General features: G+C 40.9%; 1 long non-coding RNA gene across 1 annotated transcript in view; it reads left to right on the forward strand.

Annotated features, from left to right (window-relative positions):
- Positions 1-192: 192 nt before the first annotated feature.
- The window catches only part of LOC142151320 (uncharacterized), a 179,915-nt gene continuing 163,671 nt past the window's right edge, over positions 193-16,436 (forward strand). The window contains exon 1 of the long non-coding RNA XR_012691177.1: positions 193-214. This is a non-coding gene — a long non-coding RNA (uncharacterized LOC142151320). The remainder of the gene's footprint in view (positions 215-16,436) is intronic.

Here is a 16,436-nt window from a genome sequence, read left to right on the forward strand (position 1 = left end):
TGGAGTAATAGAAGGAGTTATAGGAAGAGGTTATATGGTGTAATAGGAGGAGATATAGGAAGAGGTTATATGGAGTAATAGGTAGAGGATATATAGAGTAATAGTAGGAGATATAGGGAGAGGTTATATGGAGTAATAGGAGGAGATATAGGGAGATGTTATATGGAGTAATAGGAGGAGATATAGAGAGAGGTTATATGGAGTAATAGGAGGGGTTATAGGGAGATGTTATATGGAGTAATAGAGGGAGTTATAGAGAGAGGTTATATGGAGTAATAGGAGGAGTTATAGAGAGAGGTTATATGGAGTAATAGGAGGAGATATAGGGAGAGGTTATATGGAGTAATAGGAGTAGTTATAGAGAGTAGTTATATGGAGTTATAGGGGTAAATGTTTTAAGCTGCGTTTTTGCATAAGTGTAGAAGTTGCCTATAGCAACCAATCAGATGCTAGTTATCATTTATTCAGTACATTCTACAAAATGACAGTGAGAATCTGATTGGTTGCTATCGGCAACATCTCCACTTTTCCAAACCCACGGCTTGATAAATTTACAACATAGAGGGATAATATATGGAGTAATAGAAGGAGTTATAGGAAGAGGTTATATGGTGTAATAGGAGGAGATATAGGGAGAGGTTATATGGTGTAATAGGAGGAGATATAGGGAGAGGTTATATAGAGTAATAAGAGGAGTTATAGGGATATGTTATATGGAGTAATAGGAGGAGTTATAGGGAGAGGTTATATGGAGTAATAGGAGGAGTTATAGGAAGATGTTATATGGAGTAATATAATGAGTTATAGGGAGAGGTTATATGGAGTAATAGGAGGAGTTATAGGAAGATGTTATATGGAGTAATAGGAGGAGTTATAGAGAGAGGTTATATGGAGTAATAGGAGGAGATATAGGGAGAGGTTATATGGAGTAATAGGAGGAGTTATAGGAAGAGGATATATGGAGTAATAGGAAGAGTTATAGGGAGAGGATATATGGAGTAATAGGAGGAGTTATAGAGAGAGGTTATATGGAGTAAGAGGAGGAGTTATTGGGAGATGTTATATGGAGTAATACGAGGACTTATAGAGAGAGGTTATATAGAGTAAGATGAGGAGTTACAGGGAGAGGTTATATGGCGTAATCATTTATGGAAGCTTCCCACATAAGTAACCTTTCCTTATATATGGGAAACCAGCATCCTTCTTACTTATATATCCGGTCTCTCCCTTCCTAACAACAGGATCCTTGTTTCCAAGCCATGTGTAGCTTAGTAGCGCTGGGTTCTAATGGTAGATTACTGGGACACTGGGGAATCCTATTTAACAAGGATTTTTCCAAATACCACCTCAATCCTTCTTCTGCTATCTCCATCCTGGGATCGCGATAACAGGAGATAACCAATGAAAAAATACTTTATTTAAATACAGTCTCTTTTCAAATCAAAATATTAGCAACAGAAATTTTTTGTTTTATAGTTTTAATACATATTTTAAAAGTGTTTTAAACAAGTGGACCTGAAAGCCCAAGTCAGCCCTTCCAGTTCCACTGCTCATGCACCAGCCGTTAAACCCAGTCACGCATGTGCATGTCTACCAAGACTGGCCTTGCGAAGAGGTAAGGATCCTCTCTCCACAGCCATCGATATTTTTGCAGTAAATGATGGCGATATGAGATTTTATATTTCTGTGATAAGCAGTGATAGGAAACAAGGTCCTTTGCCACTTTTTATTAATAGATCCCTCAATCTGTAAATACATCTTTGATAGAGCTTTTACAGTACAACTTTCTCAGTAGAGCTTTATCGAACAACTGTCCTCGGCTTGTTGTACTTTTCTATGCTGCAATGAATTAACAGGCTGATGTGCAATCAGGTACAATGGTAATTTTAGGGGGGGGGGTACCATTTTGATACAGATGGGGTGGGACGTGTTCTATTAACGTTGGGACGATGATTATCTTACTAAAACAAAACATAAACTTGCAGTTTAACAAAAAAGCTGAAACATACTGTAATGCAGAATGTTTTCCCTCTCATTTTATTTAGAGATCCCAGGCAGACACAGAATATTTGGCAGCGCTTGATTGTTTTTTTCCTTCAAGGCTGTTCTCATGTACCCGGCATGCTTTGTTTTTTTATTTTTAAACATTTAAACATCTCCTCCCCACTAGTTATTACTGTTTTAAAACATCATAAACTGTGTGGTCTTGGATACATTGTTATGTGAAGAAAACAACATCTACATAATTGCTATAAAGTTGTTTCTTTATTAAAGGATTTGAATTTGTGGCGCTATACAAAATAGCTGCTGCAGATGATGATGAAAGGAATTGTCTTCAGACTCCTAGGTTTTCTAATAGTTTGTTGCTGGGATTATTTGTTGTTAACTAAGAAAACAATATTGTTTAAAAAATGTGATGTATTTATTTTTTACCCATCAAGATACATAGGGGCATATTCAATTGATGGCGGGATCGCCGAAAATCCCGCGCTCGAAAAATATTACCGTTAATACCTCGCTGGGCTCCCTGAGCTGCGAGCTGAAATCCAGCGAGTAAATTGCGCAGGATTACCGTAATAACGGTAATATTTTTCGAGCGCGGGATTTTCGGCGATCCCGCCGTCAATTGAATACCCCCATAGTGTAAATTGTAGATAAAAAACCACAAGCAGACAGGATTGTAATAAGTCAACACACTTCTAGGTATTGTGGGTGAATACACTACAAATTACTAATTATGAACCTTCGCATCCTCATGCCCGTCTATACAATACCATTCCCATATTGTTTTTCTAAGTAAAATAAAAAAATTAAAAATCTTGAATAACTAGAACAAAAAACATTTGTATGTTGACCCCTGAACACGACTGCCTTAGACTGTGACACATCAATTCCGCTCGTGACCACTCACTCGATAACATGCCTATAATTCACCTAGGACTGACACACTTGTGTGGTTGCAAATTGTCCACAGTATTTATTAAGTACATGAATGGAAAAAGGCAACAGGCCAAATATTAAACCCTCATATTAAGCCCATTTGTTTTAGCTAACGGCATTACCCCCCAAAGTGTATAGACACGGAGGTTCCGACTAGAAGGGCTCCGAATTCTGAGCAAGGCCACTGACAAGACTGAGGACTAAAGAGCCTCTGTGGCTTTGAACACTCAGCAAGGGTAATGGGCCTTGTCAGTTGTGTCAGTGCCTCCTCAATATTAGACATCTCAGATTTGTATTGTTTTACACTATAGCACCTACACCTTAGCACATGCAGATGCTCTTGAACTTGCAATCTATGGTCTAGGATCATACCCACCCTATAACTTAATGATGGGGACTGGTCAGAAGTGCTTGGCAGTGGGTCTAGATGTAATATTATACTCTTACATCTAGACCCACTGCAAAGCACGTCTGACCAATCCTCATCACTAATCTTATTAATTGCTATTCTCCTGTTACTAATATTAACCACACTTATTACTAACCCAGTTATGCCCCCCCTTCCACAAATCTTCGCTTGATATAGGGTCTTAGTCACAAAACTTACCTGCTCCACACTCTTGTGTTGCTGATTTCCTCTGCCTCTGTGTAGAGGGCAGCACTTGGCTGGGAGGCGGCATATTCAGACCTGCAGAGTATATAAAGCTCACTCTGACACTGCAGCAATGTCAGACCAACAGGTATCCATACCCAGACTGACTCTTTTAATCTTCTGTTCTGAAATGAAATCCCATTACCAGTAATTTAGTCTAATTTACTGGTAATGGGATTTCATTTCAGAACAGAAGATTAAAAGAGTGTAATAATATAGAAGACTGTAACAAAACTCAGGATCTATGGATTCAAGTGTCAACCTAGTTTCGCGTTGGCTAGGCAGAGCTACGGAGTCTAACGAGCTCCCTGGGCTTCACCAAGAACCACCGCAATGCAGAATGGGCTTCGTGGCTGGGTACTCGCAGGTCGCGGTCCTCTGGATTGCTAATAAGTGTAACATGATGGTAGCCAGAGATGGAGGTAATCCGACGCAGGTGGACATGCCAGGGACTGGTACACGGAGGACAGTGAGGTACAGAATCGGTATCCTGAAGGGGCGTCAAACAAGCCAGAACTAGTACACTGATGGTCAGAAGAGCACAGACTCCGTGTCATGACCTGCATCCTGCATCTTCTGTCTGCAGGTACTTTGTTGGACCTTTGTGTATATTTGTGTCCTGCTTGTAGTACCACTGTCCACCAAAGAGGTCACTGTGGTACTTAGACTGCTCTTACCTGCCTCGTTATTGCTGGAACCTTAAACATTTGCTTCTGGCCTCTATAGACTGCCTGCCCCAAGCAACCTTTGCCAGATCATCAAGTTACTCAACCTGATAGGAAGCATCCTTTGACTCCTGTTCCTGGATATTCTTTCCTGTGTAACTGAACTTGTGGTAAAACAGAGATGAGATGAGCTGCTGGAAATGGTGCTAACTCTGTGAGTTGATATCCAGGTATAAACAGAGCTGAGATGAGCTGCTGGAAATGATGGTAACTCTGTGAGTTGATATCCAAGAATAAGTCAGTCATGCAGAGATACAGGAACAGGTAAGCTGGAGCCAGGGAACCAAGTCTTCACACAGTCAGGATAGACAAACAAAGAACAGGCTACACTGAGAATCAATGAAATGTAGAAAGCAGAAGCACAGAGATCCACACAGGTGTATAATTCAGGAACCAGATAGATGATGAGCTGTGTCTGCAGCAGTGGAATGAACAGCAAGACCACAAGGTCAATTACAAAGGAAAGAATGTACCTGCATCCAGGAGCTGCAGGACGCAGGTTCGTGACACTGAGTCTGTGCTCTTCTGACCATCAGTGTACCAGTCCCCGGCCTGTCCACCTGCTTCGGATTACCCCCATCTCTGGCTATCATCGTGTTACAATAGTAGCAATCCAGAGGACCGTGACCTGCGAGCTCCCAGCCACGAAACCCATCCTGCATTGCGGTGGTTCTTGGTGAAGCCGAGGGAGCTCATTAGACTCCGCACCTCTGCCTGGCCAATGCAAAACTAGGTTGGCACTTGAATCCATAGATCCTGAGTTTTGTTACTGTCTTCTATATTATTACACTCTTTTAATCTTCTGTTCTGAAATGAAATCCCATTACCAGTAAATTAGACTAAATTACTGGTAATGGGATTTCATTTCAGAACAGAAGATTAAAAGAGTCAGTCTGGGTATGGATACCTGTTGCTCTGACACTGCTGCAGTGTCAGAGTGAGCTTTATATACTCTGCAGATCTGAATATGCCGCCTCCCAGCCAAGTGCTGCCCTCTACACAGAGGCAGAGGAAATCAGCAGCACAAGAGTAAATTAGAGTGTACATAAATATTTTAAATTGTCTGCAATCATTTATCATTGTTACACCCCACACTACTGCTAAAAACATACAAAATCATCAACTTTTTTCTTTATTGTGGACTTTTCTACTGTATGGTCACCTATAATGAAGGTGCAACTAAGGCAAGCAAAGCACCACCAACCCCTTCAATAGAGTCATCTATTTGTGGCAAAATGTTACGCTGCATGTTGCCAACTGTGTTTATATATCTTTAACTCTAAATCTGTATTATTTCCAGTACTGGCTACTAATCCTATTGTGTCCATGTCCACCTACAATGCTTTGTCTTGGGGACAAGCCTATAATATCGATGCATTGTATTTTTTAGTTATAGAAGTTCAAAATGCTAGTCAGACAATATTAGAAGAGTGATTTCAGTGTGCTAATTAACCTGGTTAAAACTCTGGGGCCTCCTTTACCTCCTGTCAGAGTCCCACCAGTACACACCATGGAAAGTTGTGGGATGAAAACAGTTCTTTATTTCAAACAAGGATCACACAGGTAAATACCTGATGCAAAGAATGGTAACACAGTCAGCACAAGCACAAAGATAACCCAGGCAACAGATGGAGAATTAAATAAAATAGGTGATACAACGACAGCAGATATTGGGAGTGGTAGTTGCGGAAGTAGCAGGACAAGCACAGGTGAAAGCTGAATGCAATAAGTAGTTTGTAGCAGAGCTGCACAATCACAGGTGATGGCTGAAAATGCTGGGAAATCAGAGGAGGTAACAAGAAACTCAGGATACAGAGTACAGTGAAGTAGATAATACCATTGTGCAGATATTGCAGTATGGTCAGAGAAACAGTCTAGAAATGATGGGAGTAGGCTTACTAATATGTTGTCTTGAAGCTGAGAATGGATCATCCACGGAAGGAGCAGACAGGACGAAGGTCAGGCAAGCCAAGGTCAGAAGTTGGAAGATCCACAACAGTACCAGGGAGCAAACAGCAAAGTCAATGAAGCCAAAGTCAAGGTTACAAGAAAAGGTGCAATGCAATAAGTCAAACAGGAGTCAGATACCAGGAGATAACCTAGGAACAGATCACAGAAGTTCTAAGAGAGACCAGCAACAATGACAATTGATGAACTGTCACCAGTCTGCTGGAAAGGCAATCTTAATTAGGGGCAGACACATAGGATCAGGATCCAGATGGAATGGTGAGAGCTTAACCCATTGCAGACAGGATCTGGTATAAGCAAAGCAGCATCCACAGAGGAGAAGGAGTACTGCAGACAGAAGCAGACACCCTCATGCCCCACTACCATAGCTGCCCCCTAATGACACCCACCAGTATGTTACGAAGCCATACATGTTATACTTTCTCAAAGGGACCATTATGTTAGGCAGCTCCAAATGTCCAGTATATATTAACCAATCCATACAATATGATGCAGTATTCATATATGCTGCCTTCATCTTGGAAATATTGCCAGAATGCACCATTTTTCTTACCTAAGTTGCAAACAAACCTTTTATCCACTCTTTCACCTCTTGCCTCAACAACTACTTCCTCCTCCTATATACCATTACCCTCATGTATCTGCCCTGCTTCAATTCATCCTAAATGCCACAACAAGACTGATCTTACCCTATCTGTTCCTCATCTGCCTCATCACTCTACAAATACCTACAGTGGCTTCCCATATCCTCTTGAATCTAATTCAAATTACCCATCTTCACCTACAAGGCTCTCAACACCAGACCGTCATACATCTAAGACAATATGTTGAAATAGTCGACCTCACGCCCTCTTAAATCTGCCTCTGACCTGCACCTTTCCTGTGGTAATCACCTCTCACTTCCCCCTACAGGACTTCTCCAGTGTGGCCACCACCCTATGCAATTCCCTACCACGCCTAATAAGACTCTCTTCAAGCCTTCAGATCTTTACACACTATATGAAAATCCACCGCTTTACTAGAGACCACCCTCACAACTGTGACAATCTCCACTCTGACCCACACTTGCACCTCTTGTCTCTGCCATTTTTACATTAAACTGTAAGCTCTCTCACAAGCAGGGCTCTCCCGTACCCTTTGTTTTCACATGTGCATTTATGTTGTCCTTCTTGTATGTCCCAGTTTTATATATGCTCTGTTTTCCCAATATTCGATGCTTTGGGGCACTGTATCACCTTTTAAATCAATGACAATATTAAAAATAATTATAATTATATGGTACAGTCCCATGGCCACTGTTTTGACAACCATAGAAATTGCAAGCAACCAGTGCAATGATTGGTTACTGGTCCTCCACTAGAATTCGACATATAGCTGGATGTCACGGGCACTAGGAGTCTTTGCCCAGGATATCACCAGATGATGTTCTTACTAGAGTAATATAGCTGGTACTATGGTCCTCTGGTAGCAGGGTGACAACGGAACAGGAGAATCAGCAGATGGTGAGAGAATGCTCAAGGAAAGTCTATGACTAACAGCAACTGGTAATGACTAGATGTATGAACACGAGGAACCAGATGGACAAGTAAACGTGAGGAGAGTCAGTGGTCTGCGTACAGCAAGTTGTACCACTGCTATAGTGAGGAGGAATGTCCAGGAGTAGAGAGGAGGTAGTGAAAGTCAGTGGTCTGCTTATAGCAAGTTGTACCACTGTCTATAGTGAAGGAATGGGTTCCAGGTGCAAGTAGGTAACGGGGAAGTCAGTGGTCTGCGTACAGCAAGTTGTACCACTGCTTATGTGAGAGGATACTTGAAACTGGTGCCAATGGAAAACAGGAGTCAGTGGTCTGCGTTCAGCAAGTTGTACCACTGCTATATATATGTGAGGAGGAGCACGAGGAGATGAATGGAATACAGAGGATACATGGGCGGCACACGGAACTTGATCCCACGATGATAACCACAATACAATAATAGCTGCTTGAAGTATACAAAGTCACTATAGAGATCCAGGTAATAGGAAACAAAGTCAATAGTAACAATAGCTTCAGTAGATGGAAGACTCCGGAGATGAACACAACACAGTCCAGACGGATATGCAACACAATAGCAAAGTCAATGGAAAGTATGCATACCGCGGTTCAGGAGAGCAGGCTGTCAAGGAGAAGTGCAGGGATACCTGAACGGCTGAACGCCAGCAGGAGGAGAGACCACTGGAGGATGGAAGCGGTAATCAGGTTGATGCAGCGCTCGAAAGGTAACCGGTAATCAAAGGAGCAATACTCAGGAAGCAGTAGTAAGTAAAACTGGAAACATGATGAACACGGGAGAGTTGAGGCTGTCTGGTATCCGGCAGTAGTAGCGGAGGCAGCGGAGGGGAGACACGCTGAACACAGGAGAGTAGAGGCGGTCTGGAATCCGGCAGTAGTAGCGAAGGCAGCGGAAGGGAGACACGCTGAACACAGGAGAGTAGAGGTGGTCTGGAATCCGGCAGCAGTAGCAGATAGGAATCGGTGGAGAGCTGACACGATGAACACAGGAGAGTTGAGACGGTCTGGAACCCGGCAGTAGTAACGGAGGCAGCGGAGAGCAGACACGCTGAACACAGGAGAGTTGAAGCGGTCTGGAATCCGGCAGCAGTAGCAGATAGGAATCAGCTGAGTGCAGACACGATGAACACAGGAGAGTTGAAGTGGTATGGAAACCACAATCGTAGTAGACGGGAATCAGCTGGAGCTGAATACACGAGGAAACACAGGAACACCTTCAGAGGCTCATGGGGAATGAGACTCCAAGATCAGGCAACTAGGTAATGATCACAGGTGGTTTAAAAAGGGAGGGTTGCCTGATCATCCAATTAATTAAAAGCAACAGGTACTGAAGGTTTCATAAGGGCTGCACATGCGCAGACCCTCAGGATGGCGGACGGCCACGGTTCCTGAACACAGGAGAAATGGCACTCACAGTCCGGTGAGTGACACTGGAGCTCTGATACTAGCAGCTGCTATGACTGACAAAACATGGAAGGTCTGATCTCTTTGATCAGCATCATTGGGAGAGTGAGAAGGGCATTTTATATGATGTAGAGGGCGAACTAGTTGAGCGAGGAGCATTGCCACCAAATTGTTTCACAGTCTAGATTGGATTTATATCTCCCCCTGGCACGGCCATTTTTCTGTGTCTTCATCAAACATGCAGCTTTTCATGGCCTCAACTTCTACCAAATTAAAACTGAGCCATAAATCAATAACTCACGGTGATTCACTCCGTAATAATACATTTTTATACATATCCCTGACAAAACATGGCCAAAAGTATTTGGACACCTGGACATCACATTCATATCTGCTTACTGAACTTTGCATTCCAAAACCATGGGTATTTGCTGCTATCACAGCAAGGATTCCCATTTTAGAACATGGCTACAGGGAGTCGCATCCATTCAGCCAAAAGAGCATTAGTGAGGTCAGGAACTGATATCGGGCAATAAGGTCTAGCAAGCAGTCAGCATTCCAATTAACCCCAAAGGTGTTCATTGAGATTGAGGTCAAGGCTCTGTGCAGGACATTCAGATTCTTCCAAATCAAACTGGTGAAACCATTTTTTGATGGACCCCGTTTTGTGCATAGAGGAATTATCCTGCTGAATCAGGAAAGGGCATTCACCAAAGTTGTCACATAGGTGGTAGAGAACCATTCTCTAGAGTATCGTATGCTGTAGCGTTAAGATTTCCCTTCACTGGAAAGTAGAGGCCCAGGCCAACCAACCATAAAAATGAGCCCCTGACCATTATTCCTCCTCCACCAAACTTTACAGTTGCCAGTACACATTAGCATAGGAAGCGTTCTCCTGGCATACACCAAATCTACATCAGACTGCCAGATGGTGAAGCGTGTTTCGTCACTCCAAATAATGCATTTCCACCCCTCCAGAGTACAAAGGCATTGTGCTTTACACCATGCCAGTTGACGTTTTATATTGTGCATGGTGATCTGAACCTTGTATGCGTCATTTTGGCCATGGAAATCCAATCCATGAAGCCCCATTGAACAGTTGTTCTGCTGAAGTTGCTTCCAGAGACAGTTTTGGAACTCAGTGGTGAGTTTTGCAACTGAGGCAGATAATCTTTACATGTTACACATTACAGCACTCCTTGATGTTTCCACTTCACAATAACATCACTTACAGCTCTCCGAGGCAGCTCTAGTAGGTCAGAGATTTGACCAACTGACTTGTTGGATAGGTGGCATCCTATGACGGTGCCCTGTTGAAAGTCACTGATCTCTTCAGTACGACCCATTCTACTGCTAATGTTTGGCTATGGAGATTGCATGGCTGTATACTTAAATCTATGCACCTATTAGCCAAACACACTATAGTTAGAAGTGGTGTCCACTTACTGTTTCCCATGCAGTGTATGTGCATAATACAATATTATTGTACGTATTTCTGAATGTTTAGCATATGGATAAATATATATATATATATATATATATATATATATATCGTGAACATAGCCAAACGGCTATATGCAACACTAATTATAGAGAGTGATTCTTTGGTGGACTCCGTTTTTAATTCATCTTTCTTGCAGCTGATCAAATCTATAGATTTTATTGATCTTAATGATTAGGCTGCCCTGGGATGTCCTGTTGTGCCATTTTTGTAGCTCTGTGATTTTCTGTGTCACAATATTTTGCATGTTTTTCACATCAGTAAGTAAGGAAAGGAGGAATGTGGACTCTGGCCATAGAAGACATTCCAACGTGAGGAGTCACTGCATTTTCTCCTGCCCAGTTATGGATCTGCAGATTGTGAGCAACAAGCCCAGACCCTCATCTGACATTATTCCAGAGTTCTCAATGTTGAGTTGATCTTGTGGAAAATGATTCAGACTTGTAGGTAAAGTTTAACTTTGTGATTTCCGTGCCCCCAGCTGAGATCTCATCTCCTTCATTTCGGAAGTAGGCAACCTATGACTCTGCAGCTGTGGTGACACTACATATTACCAGATGCCTGGCCATCTAGCTGGAGAGCCGTAGGCTGCTTCTGCCACAGCTGGAACGACGCTGTTAGCTAAGCCCGCTCTACACATGTGTACATGCAATTATCCCATAAATTAACCACGTTGACATGCAATACGCCATAACCAGACTCAGTGTCGAAAGGCTAATTGAGCCATATTCATAGTATTTATTAAAGAAACCATGTCATTCAGATACAATATATAGTAGGTTTGTAAATTTATATATAATTAATCTTTGTAATTTCTTGCACATGTTTAGGGGGATTACCTGGAGTTTGCTCCGAGTCAGAGATATTGCTCAAAGATGCTAACAAGTGAAAGTTATAAACAAAGAAACGAACCAAAAAATTGCACTACCACTTATGATCAACAGACTGCATGTTAGAGGTCATTTTCTAAGGTCAATTAGCGATAAAAATCAATTTTTTTGTTTAGCAATTTACAGGTTGATTTCCTAATCACTGGATCTATTACAGGCAAATTGACTTATAAATCATCAATGTCCAAAAGCTCCTCCCAAAAATCTTCAGACATTGCAAAATCAATGCATTAAATTAAAAAGGAGAAAGCTTATCGGGAATCCTTGTGGAGGTCCTATAGATGAAACGCGTCGGGTACATTTCGACTGAGCTTACTTACCTGTTTCCTGCGAACATGATCTACTGGCCAGGGATAATTTCTTTTCAACAACAATGATCCACAAGGATTCCAGATTAACTTTCTCCTTTTTAATTTAATCTACGGGTATCAATGTGCTATTTGACTTATTAAAAATTTTAAATACGGTACTGTCTCTTCCTCTTTGGTACACAGTTAGCATTTTAAATAGGTTATTTTATGAATACCTTGTAGATATTTTACACTATGTGCTGTTTCCTTTCTCTTGAGGGTTTACCTGAGATTTGTGTCGGATCGCTCCCTAAATAGAAGGACAAGATTTCAGATCCTGATCCTGGGTTGAAGTCCGTGAGATTCTTACCTCTGGATATCCGATAAGCTTAACATACTCTTTGCTACACAGACACCCTATATTTCTTAATAGATCTGTTTCTTTTACAATTTACTAGACTATGTTGGACACCCCTTATTCTTTTTTATTTCGTTTAGGTGTTTGAACCCCAAAAGACAGGCACTAAGTAATTTGGAGAAAGCCCTAGTTTTTCATATGTATATGACACATGTGTAAAGGTGTCTTTTACACACGGAATATTTTAAAAGTGCCGTAAGACTTATTTAGTTTTTAAATATTGTATGTGTTTAATTTGACATATTAAAAATGACCCATGCCATTTATATATCAATCCAAGGCTTTCGTGAAATATCCTGTCTATGTGGCTATACTATACAAGTGGCTTAGAGCGAAAATCAAGTGAAAAGGTGTAAAGATTTTTATGAGTAATATTTTACTTTCTGTTAGATTTTAGTGTTAGATAAAACATCTATCATGGATGTCAAATTCTGTAGTACTAACATTAAGGCGACTTAATTCATTTTTTATACTGAAAGTAATTTTATAAAAGCGTAAAGTAACTTTACATTAAAAACATTGTTTAAACAATTTATTTTATGCTAAAAAAAAATTTGTTTTTTTAAGTGGTTTCCTCCCAAACTCATTTAGTACAATACACATTTTTATGTTTAAATTTCGAAAACCACAATAATTAGTAGTATCTTTTTATTTTTATTTTTTTTTAATCTTAAGCAGCACACTAGTTCTAGAAAGTTGACTAACGTTTTGTCATTAGCCACCCCAAATTTTCCTCCTTAGTATACATTTTAACTTAAATGGCTTAAAAAAATATTTTAAAATCCTTTTTTTTTTGTTTTACTGAATTGTCCCCTATGTATTAATTGGTTTATTGCTTTCAAGGACCCTTTTTATGCAAGTTATTTTATTTTTAGATATATTTAAATTTTATATTTATATTTTTTTAATTTATATTTGGATATTCCCAGAATTCTTCCCTGTATTTTTCCTCTGCCATTTTATAGGGTAACGCGTATTGTTCATTATATGAACAGACTTGAGTCTATTTTCTTCCTGTCAGCAAAAGTGAGGCCAGGAAGCTAATCCTATAGAATAACACTAACATACAATCTGTGACATGACCTGACAAGATAACTAAGCATTTTTTCTACAGAACTAAAACTCGTTGTTGAATTTCTTTTTAAAATGAAACACTTTCATGTGAGTTGAAATCTGTTAACATCATAAAATCCACTCCATAATTTCTCCTGGATGCCAAATACAGTGGTGTGAAAAAGTTTTTGCCCCCTTCCTGATTTCTACTATTTTTTCATATTTGTCCCACTTAATTGTCTCAGATCTTCAAATAACATTGAATATAAGACAAAGACAACCTGAGTAAACACAAAATACAGTTTTTAAATGGTCATTTCATTTATTGAAGGAAAAAAGTTATCCAACACCTATATCACCCATGTGAAAAATTAATTGCCCCACTAAACTTAATAGCTGGTTGGGCTACCTTTAGCAGCAACAACTTCAACTAAACACTTCCAAAAACTGGAGATCGGTCCTTCAAGTCACTGTGGAGGAATTTTGGCCCAGTGTTCTTTGCAGAATTGCTTTTATTCAACCAAATTGGATTGTTTTCTAGCATAAACTGCCCGTTTAAGGTCCTGCTATAGCATATCAATTGGATTCAAGTCAAACCTTTGAATAGGCCAATCCAAAACCTTAATTTTGTTTCTTTTGAGCCATTCAGAGGTGGACTTGCTATTGTACTTCAGATCATTGTGCATGACCCAATTGCGCTTCAGCTTCAGATCACGGGCTAATCACCGGAAATTCTCCCTCAGAATGTTCTGGTAGAGAGCAGAATTCATGATCCCGTCAAGTATGTCAAGACGCCCAGGTCCTGAAGCAGCCAAGCAACCCCACACCATCATACTACTACCAACAACTTTGACTGTTGGTATACTGTCATTATGGAGTGCTCTGTTAGCTTGACATCAGAGGTAACTGGACCCATGTCTTCTAAAAAGTTTAATTTTTGACTCATGAACATTAGCCCAAAATGTTTGTGGGTCATCAAAGTGTTTTTTTTTTGCAAATGTGAGAAGAGCCTCTATGTCTTGGTTAGCAGTGTTTTTTGCCATGCAACTCTGCCACGTATACTATTTTTGCCCAGTCTCTTTCTTATGGTGGACTCACGAAAGCCGACATTAACTGAGGCTAATGAGGCCTGCGGTCCCTTAGATGTTAGTCTGGGTTCTTCTGTGACTTCCTGGATGAGTTGTTGATGAGCTCTTGGAGGAATTGTGGTATGCTAGCAATTCCTGGGAAGATTCACCACTGCTCATGTTTTCTCCATTTGGAGATAGTAGCTCTCATGTGGTTCGCTGTAGTCCCAGAGCTTTAGAAATGGCTTTGTGACCCTTTCCAGGCTGCTATAGTTCAGTAAATTTCTCATCTCTCCTGGAATTTCTTTTGATCGCAGCATACTGTGCTGCTTGTTGAGACCTTTTAGTCAACTTATCCAAGACTTCTCCCGCGCCGCTCCCCTCCATTGGAACAAGCTCCCCCGCTCCATCAGAACTTCCCCTAATCTGTCCTCTTTCAAACGTACATTAAAAACCCACCTTTTCCTTAAAGCCTTCCAGTCTCATGCCTAAACTCCCACCGGTCGGCTACCTCTCTTTCTCATCCCTTCTTCCCTTCTCCCCCTTCCTCGACTCCGTCTCCGTTTCTCCCGTCTCTCCGTCTCATCCATGTGTCTGTCTGTCTTCCCCTCCCTTTAGATTGTTCGCTCCTTTGAGCAGGGCTCTCCTACCTTCTGTTTCCATCACTTTTAACTGCGCTCTCCAGCTACTCAGCTCACCTCCTCTCAGTCCCTCTGCCCTCTGTCTCCTCTCGCTTCTCTCCGCTCCCCTCAGTGACTCTCAACCTGTCATCCGTGCCCACCCTCTTGGGCCATAGTTACCTGCCTATACTCACTTTTCCCCTCCCTCCCTCTCTTTCATGCTGTGCCTGAGCCCCCAGAGTTATAGTGCTTACTGTTACTTGTACTGTGCTGTTTCACCTTGTACTGTGCCATTGTTTGTCCTTGTACGGCGCTACGGATACTTTGTGGCGCCCTATAAATAAAAATTAATAATAATAATAATAATAACTTCACATTGCTGCAAAGGTTCTATTTACACAGTGTTTAGATTCACACTGGCAGTCATCAAGCCTATGTTGTCTAGTCTACCTGAGCCCAATAATCAATTCAATTTGGTTCACTGGTTAAATGAGTAGCTAGAGGGGGCATATAACATTTCACAGAGGGTTGTTGTTGGATAACTTTTTCCTTCAGTAAATTAAATTACCATTTAAAAACTATATTTTGTGTTTACTTGGGTTGTCTTTTATTCAATTTTGTTTGAAGATCTGAGAAAATTAAGTGGGGCAAATAGGCAAACATAGAAGAAATAAGGAAGGGGGCAAAGACTTTCTCTGTATGATAAAATAGAAACCTGTTCCTAAGTTATCCTGTAATTGTGGACACATCACCATGAGTCTGCATTATGGAAGAAATAAGTATTGTGAGACAAAGTAGGGACCATCATGGGAAAACTGTGACACATAGGAGCCCTTCATATACTGTGTATGAAAATCCTAAAGATAAATGTCAGCAGTAATAAATCCTCTATCCCAATAACTGACCACTCTGTGCCTTTAAAGACTGCTGGACAAATGGGTATATTGCTTGATCCATGAGGTGGCCTCTTGTCTAAGGCTCAAAGTCTACTGGGACAGTAAGATACTTAGATACTGTATAAAGCCATGTACAATGCAAGTTGCATCCTCAGATCCAATCGCTGGACTAGTAGAACAATTGTGATTGCAATCTGTGCTACATTTAGGTTTGTGGTTTGGACTGGGTGACATAACAGTATGTCAGAGAGACTTCAGTACATTATGTGCTATTTTCTGTAGCAGCTGAGCATGTCTGTCTTTTAATTAATTTTCATTTATATTCTGTTCCTTCTCTTTACTTTTTCTGTAGTACCATTTGTTCTCAATTGAATCCTTTGTAAACTGTACAGTAGCTGTTCACATATAAGATTTACGAGTGAACTTACTAGTACTTCTGGAGAACGTGTTTTAAAACTTGGC

This window comes from Mixophyes fleayi, chromosome 4 (genome assembly GCF_038048845.1).
Source record: "Mixophyes fleayi isolate aMixFle1 chromosome 4, aMixFle1.hap1, whole genome shotgun sequence".
NCBI lineage: Eukaryota > Metazoa > Chordata > Amphibia > Anura > Limnodynastidae > Mixophyes > Mixophyes fleayi.